Here is a 6,955-nt window from a genome sequence, read left to right as displayed (position 1 = left end):
ACAGAGAGAGAGAGAGAATGAATTTAAGATAAATATCCGAAGAGATTCAACTACCTACTATAAGCCATCCACTCTACTAGTGAAGACACAGAAGCTGAAGGTGAGGTGTTGGAAAGGGTATTCCATGCAAATAGAAACCACAAGAGCATCTGTGCTTACCCCACAGAAGATAAATCTCAAGTCAGAAACTGAAAGAGGGGCCTTGAGAGATGGCCCAGCAGTTTAGAACACTTGTTGCACTTGCAGAGGGCCTAGAACCCACATGGCAGCTCCCAACCATTTTAAACTCTAGTTCCTGGGGATCTGACACCCTCTTCTGACCGCCTCAGGCACCAGGCATGCATGTGGTACACATACATATATGTAGACAAAATATTCATACATAAAAACTAAAGTAAGTAAATAAATAAATAAACTTAAGAGGAGGCAAGGAAGGTGTGGTGGTTTGAACAAGCATGACCCCCATAGGCTCATATGTTAGAACGACTGATGCCCAGTTGGTGGAACTGTTAGGGAAGGATTAGAAGGTGTGGCCTTGTCGGAGTAGGTGTGTCACCAGCGGTGGGCTTTGAGGTTTCAAAAGCCATTTCCAGTTCTCTCTCTCTCTCTCTCTGCCTCGTGCTTGCCTCTCGTCTCAAGATGCAAGCTCTCAGCTCCTGCTGCTGTGGCACATCTGCCTGCTGCCATGCTCTTACCGTGATGACCATGGACTCACCCTCTGAAACAGTAAGCCCCCAATAAGCTCTAACTTTTATAAGTTACCTTGGTCATAGTGTCTTTTTTGGCGGGGAGAGCAGGTTTGAGACAGGGTTTCTCTGTGTAGCTTTGGTTGTCCTGGACTTGCTTTGTAGACCAGGCTGGCCTCGAACTCACAGCGATCTGCCTGCCTCTGCCTCCTACACCTGGCTGTCGTAGTATCTTATAACAGCAGTAGAAAAGTAACTAAAGACAGAATGTCAACCATACAAAGACAAATGCATAAGTTCAGTGGAAGAAAATTAATTACAAACATGCTTGCACCAAGCAAAAGCAACAACACATAAGGCAAATACCACAGTAAAGCAAAGGTGGATGCTTAATATGGTTAATAGCTGGAGACTTTCACACCCCACTCTCATCAGATTTAAACCACACTGTGTAGACCAAGTGACCCCAAGACACAAGCAGAGTGTGTCATCCAATGGTCAGGGTTCACACTGTCTTTCTCAGTGCATGGACTATTCTCCATGACAGACCATGTATGCTTTGAGCCACAAAACAAGTCACAGGGCTAACAAGATGGTTTAGCAGGTAATAGCACTTGTCATGCAAACTTGATGACCTGAGTTTAATTCCCAGAATCCACGGTAGGAAAAAAAAAAAAAAAAAAGACACCTGTACACATGCACCATGCCACTTGCATGTATGCAGTCTCTCACACATAATAATTTAATACAGTAGTTGGAGGAGGGTTGGGGTTTTTTTCAAGACAGAGTTTCTCTCTGTAGCCTTGGCTGTCCTTGACTCGGTTTGTAGACCAGGCTGGCCTTGAACTCACAGAGATCCACCTGCCTCTGCCTTCTGAGTGCTGAGGTTACAGGCGTGTGCCACCACCCCTGGCTAATTCAATAATTTTTTAAAAGAGAGGGGCATGGAGGTGCACTCCTGTAATCCCAGCACTCGGAAGGCAGGAGCAGGTACATCGCTATGAATTTGAGGCCACCTTGGTCTAGATAGTGAGTTCCAGAGCAGCCAAAGTTACACAGTGAAAGCCTGTCTAAAAAATAAATAAGAAGAGCCAGGCGTGGTGGCGCACACCTTTAATCCCAACACTCGGAGGCAGACGCAGGTAGATCTCTGTGAGTTTGAAGCCAGCCTGGTCTACAAAATGAGTCCAGGACAACCAAGGCTATACACAGAAACCCTACCCCAAAAAACAGAAAGAAAGAAAGAAAGAAAGAAGAAAATAAATTTTAAAAAGAGAGAACAGAAAAAAGAGAGAGAGAGAGAGAACAGCTTGCAACACTGAAGCAGAAGAAATGCTACAAATTTAAGATCAGCTTCAGCTATGGAGTAAATCCGAAGGCCAGCCTGGACTGCAGAAGAGGAACCTGTCTCCAGAAAAAAAAAAAAATTAAAGAATCAAACCCAAATTTAGTAGAAAAAAAAAAATTAAAGCAGTAACAAATAAAAGAGAGACTAAAATAAATACAGAAGCTCAATAACAAGTTTTTAAAAGATGAATAAAATTGAATACTCGTTAGCCAGGCTCACAGGGGTAGAATGAGGGGACAGTCATATAAATAAAACCAGAGATGGAGAATGAGTCAAGAAATCCCACAGGAATACAAAGGACTGATCCATCCTTGAAGACTACTGCAAGCAGCATGGACCTCCAGATTTTTTTTTTTTTTCGAGACAGGATTTCTCTGTGTAGCCTTGGCTGTCCTGGACTCACTTTGCGGGCCACGCTGGCCTCTAACTCACAGAGATCCACCTGCCTCTGCTTCCCGGGTGCTGGGATTAAAGGCGTGCGCTCAGCTTGGACCTCCAGATTTTAAGAGACCTAAATAAAGGGATCGTCTTTTGTACATACACAACCAATCAAAATCAGAGGATGAAGGTAAGAGTGGAGGCATCACAATAGCTAGTGTCAGACTGCAGCACAAAGCCATAAAAGCAAAACAGCATGGTGCTGGCCTGAAAAAAAAGGGAGGGGATACAGAGCAATGAAAAGAGTATAAAATCTAGAAATTCATTCATGCATTTACAGCCAACTTATTTTCAGCAAAGAACCCATGAATGTACAGTGGAAAAAGAGCAGTCTCTTCCATAAATGGAGCTGGGGAAATGGGATGCAGAGAGACAGACAGGCAGGCAGGCGGGGAGTGTGAAACTGGAGCCCCCGTTGCCACACACAGACATCAGCTCAGAACAGGTCATGAGTCTAAACCAAGTGAGAACTGCAGCGGAAGAAGCCGGAAGGAGACCAGATGAAACCAGAGCGGGAACACCCCGAGACGCTGGCAAAGACAGTGTTTTGGAGAAAACCTTCAACGCACAGACATCAAGAGCAAAAAACAGACAGATGGGATCGTGTCATACTCCGAAGCTGTGAATGGCACAGGGACCCGTCAGCAGAGTGAAGAGAAAGCCTGCAGACTGACAGAGCCCGGCGTGGTGGCGCACGCCTTTAATCCCAGCACTCGGGAGGCAGAGGCAGGCGGATCGCTGTGAGTTCGAGGCCAGCCTGGTCTACAAAGTGAGTCCAGGACAGTCAAGGCTACACAGAGAAACCCTGTCTCAAAAAACCATAAAAAAAAAAAAAAAAAAAAAAAAAAGAAAGAAAGAAAGAAAGAAAGAAAATATCTTCAAACTGTTCGTCTGGAAAAGAATTATAGCCAGGAAAAAAAAAAAAAAGAATTATAGCCAGAAAACAACAACAAAAACTTGAACAATCTGTTTGTTTGTTTATTTTTAATGGGGATTAGACATTTCTCAACTGAAGATAAACAAGTAAGTGGTCAACAAGAATATTTTTTTAATGTTCAGCCATGCTGATCACCAGAAAAATGTAAACTGAAGTTACAGTGAGCCATCTCACCCCAGTTAAACAGATATTACTGAAGAAACAAAAAGCAACCATAAATGCTGGCAAGGGCGTCGGCGGAACGGAGTTAGAACAGCCGCTGTGGAAAACAGCACGGAGGCTTCGCGAACCCTGAAAGAAAACTGCTCTGTGGCCCAGTGGTCCCACTACTGAGTACAAAGCCAAAGGTCACGTGATGAAAAAAGCACCTGTACACCCATCGCAAGTGCAGCGTTATTCACAATGGCCAGGAGATGAGATCTACTGAGATGTCCACCAATGGATGAGCAGTTTAAAAGGTGTGATCTGAGGTGGGGGCTGGACAGATGGCTCAGCAGTTAAGAGCATGCACACTGCTCTTGCAGTGGACCCCTCCCCCCATCCCATTTCCAGCATCTGCATCAGGCAGCTCATAACCATCTGTAATTCCAGTTCTAGCTCCTATGGGCATCTATACTCGTGAGTGTGTGTGTGTGTGTGTGTGTGTGTGTGTGTGTGTGTGTGTGCGTGCGCTTTAAAAAAAAGCAAACTACGGGTTCAAAGAAGGTATTTTAAAAATAAATAATGTGCTCTGTGAACCCAGTGCAACATCATCAACCACTGAAGAGATACAATTCTGTCAAATGCAGCCAGCAACATGGACAGAACTGGGTGTTATTAGGTTACTGAGAGAGCCCAGACATAGAAAGACAAACAGCGCGTTCTCGTTCACTCGCCTAAGGAAGCTGAGAGAGTTTCCCATGGAGAAGAGAAGACAGCACAGATCCCTGGAGGCTCTGCCAGGTGCAGTGAGGGATGTGGACTAGATCATGAACAGCTGAGCACAGTGGGAGGAGGGGTCAGGAGCTGTGGAGCAAGCAGGACTGGAGAACCTTGAGGCTCTCACTCGTAGAACCACCAGGTGGGAGCCGGACAATGGTGGCGCACGCCTTTAATCCCAGCACTCGGGAGACAGAGGCAGGTGGATCGCTGTGAGTTCCAGGCCAGCCTGGTCTACAAATCGAGTCCAGGTCAGTCAGGGCTATATAGAGAAACCCTGTCTCGAAAAACCAAAAAGAAAAAAAAAAGAATCATAATTGGGGTAGATGCCAAGACCAGGATGGCTGGGAGAATCTCCGCCTTCCTCAAGATACCTGGGCAAAGAAGCCAGTGATGGTGGTGTCCTTCTCTGTCTTGGGGCCTTGCTATAATTATGCCCAATATCAGCCCCTACACTGAGAATGCAGAAATGATCAACCAGGCCACACCCTACAACTACCCAGTGCCTGTAACCTGCCCAATGTGCCCAGCCACTCCCAGGACCCTCAGCGACCAAGCCTGGAATGGCTGAAGAACCAGTGAATGTTCCTGCTGATGGAAGAGGCCCCTTGCCAGTTCTCCAATAAAAATGTGAAAAACAAACACCCCCCCCCCCCAAAAAAAAAGAATCATAGCTGGGATTTTTTGCTTTTTGTTTTTGTTTGGTTTTTTGTTTTTGTTTGGTTTTGGTTTTTGGCTTTTGGGTTTTTGTTTTTCGAGACAGGGTTTCTCTGTGTAGCCTTGGCTGTCCTGGACTCGCTTTGTAGACCAGGCTGGCCTTGAACTCACAGCGATCCGCCTGCCTCTGCCTCCCGAGTGCGCCACCACGCCTGGCTATGGTTTTGTTTTTTAAAAGCAGTCTTATGAGCCAGGCGTGGTGGTGCACGCCTTTAATCCCAGCACTCGGGAGGCAGAGGCAGGCGGATCGCTGTGAGTTCGAGGCCAGCCTGGTCTACAAAGTGAGTCCAGGATGGCCAAGGCTACACAGAGAAAGCCTGTCTCGAAAAAAAACAAAACAACAACAACAACAAAATACCAGGCTGGCCTCAAACTAGCTATATAACTGAGGATGACCTTGAACTCCTGATCTTCCTCCATCTGTCTCCTAGGCACAGCAATCACAGGCATGTGGCACCACACCTGGCTCTGAATCCAGTCACTCTGTAGACTCTGCTCATGATTCCCATGGAACGCTGGGAACCTAATAACCTAGTTTCTTCAATGGATAAATTCTAAGGAAGAATGCTTGGAGACATGTCTAGAAAATGCTGAGCAGATGTGCCAGGCAGCTGCACTGTGAGACACATTAGGGCCCTTGTTTTGCTTTTTTTACTAATTTTGACATTTATGAGACAATTAGAAATTTAAACAGAAACTAGGTATTTGCCAATAGTGAGGGATTGTTGTTAAACAAATGAATACTAAATAATGCTATTGTCATTTTAAAAGCCCTAATCTTCCAGAAAGACACTGGAATAGTTGGAGATTAAATTATCCATGCGTAGCCAGACACAGCCCGCCTATAATGCCAGCACTCGGAGAGGCAGAGGCAAGTGGATCTCTGTGAGTTTGAGGCCAGCCTGGTCTACAAAGTGAGTCCAGGACAGCCAAGGCTACACAGAGAAACCCTGTCTTGAAAAACAAAAACAAAACAAAACAAAACAAAAAATCCATGTCTGAGACGAGTGGCATGTATTTCTAGATAATCTGAGGGGAAGTGGGTAAGGGCAACAGAGCCAGGACTGATGGGTGCCGAAAGGTTCGTTCTATGCCTCTCTCTCTGGAGTTGGCTATGTTGGACTCTTCCAGAATGAAAATTTGTATGTAAATTTTTTTGTATAAATTGTTACACATGGACCTTTTCTTTTCAGGTTCCTTAATATGTTCTATTGTTCTTTTTTTTTTTTTTAAGATTTATTGATTTATTATTATGTATACCGTGTTCTGCTGCATGTACAACTGCAGGCCGAAGAGGGCATCAGATCACATTACAGATGGTTGGGAGCCACCATGTGGTTGCTGGGATCTGAACTCAGGACCTTTGGAAGAACAGGCGGTGGGTGCTCTTAACCACTGAGCCATCTCTCCAGCCCTCTATTGTTCTTTAAAAAAAAAAAAAAAGCACTTTTCCAACAGGGCACAAGGAAGCTGGCAGAATTGGCTCAACCAGGCCCTGAAGCCCTGTGCTTTCACAAACTGTACCCACACACACAGGCAGATTTAACTCTGCTCACACACACATACCCTTTCTAAGACACATTCCCAAAGAACTGTACAGACTCTGAAAAGTCAACAAGGCTAATTGCAGGGGACATGCATGCTGGGAAACCTGGAGGCAGTGGACACATCCAGCACAGGTATGACCGTGAGATGATGAGGCGACACCTGAGACAATAATTAATTAGTGAATAAAATTCATGTGAGATGAGGAGCCATGACTGTGACCCCCACATGACTGGTTCTGTCAACCCCAGAAGTGTGAGTGGAGGCTGATCCCAGCCTCACTGGATAGCACTAGTGGTTCAGATCCAAGCTGACCAGTAAGGGAAACTGAGGCACACTCGCTGGGCCTCCATTCTCAGATGGTTT

At 45.5% G+C, this 6,955-nt stretch overlaps 1 pseudogene; it reads left to right on the top strand.

Annotated features, from left to right (window-relative positions):
- The first annotated feature begins 4,667 nt into the window (after positions 1-4,667).
- Positions 4,668-4,909, top strand: LOC127207936 (NADH dehydrogenase [ubiquinone] 1 alpha subcomplex subunit 3-like; annotated as a pseudogene).
- Positions 4,910-6,955: the final 2,046 nt, after the last annotated feature.

The sequence above is a fragment of the Acomys russatus genome, chromosome 25 (assembly GCF_903995435.1).
Source record: "Acomys russatus chromosome 25, mAcoRus1.1, whole genome shotgun sequence".
NCBI lineage: Eukaryota > Metazoa > Chordata > Mammalia > Rodentia > Muridae > Acomys > Acomys russatus.
The sequence above is the reverse complement of the archived record's forward strand: the minus strand, read 5'-3'. Positions and strand labels throughout refer to the sequence as shown.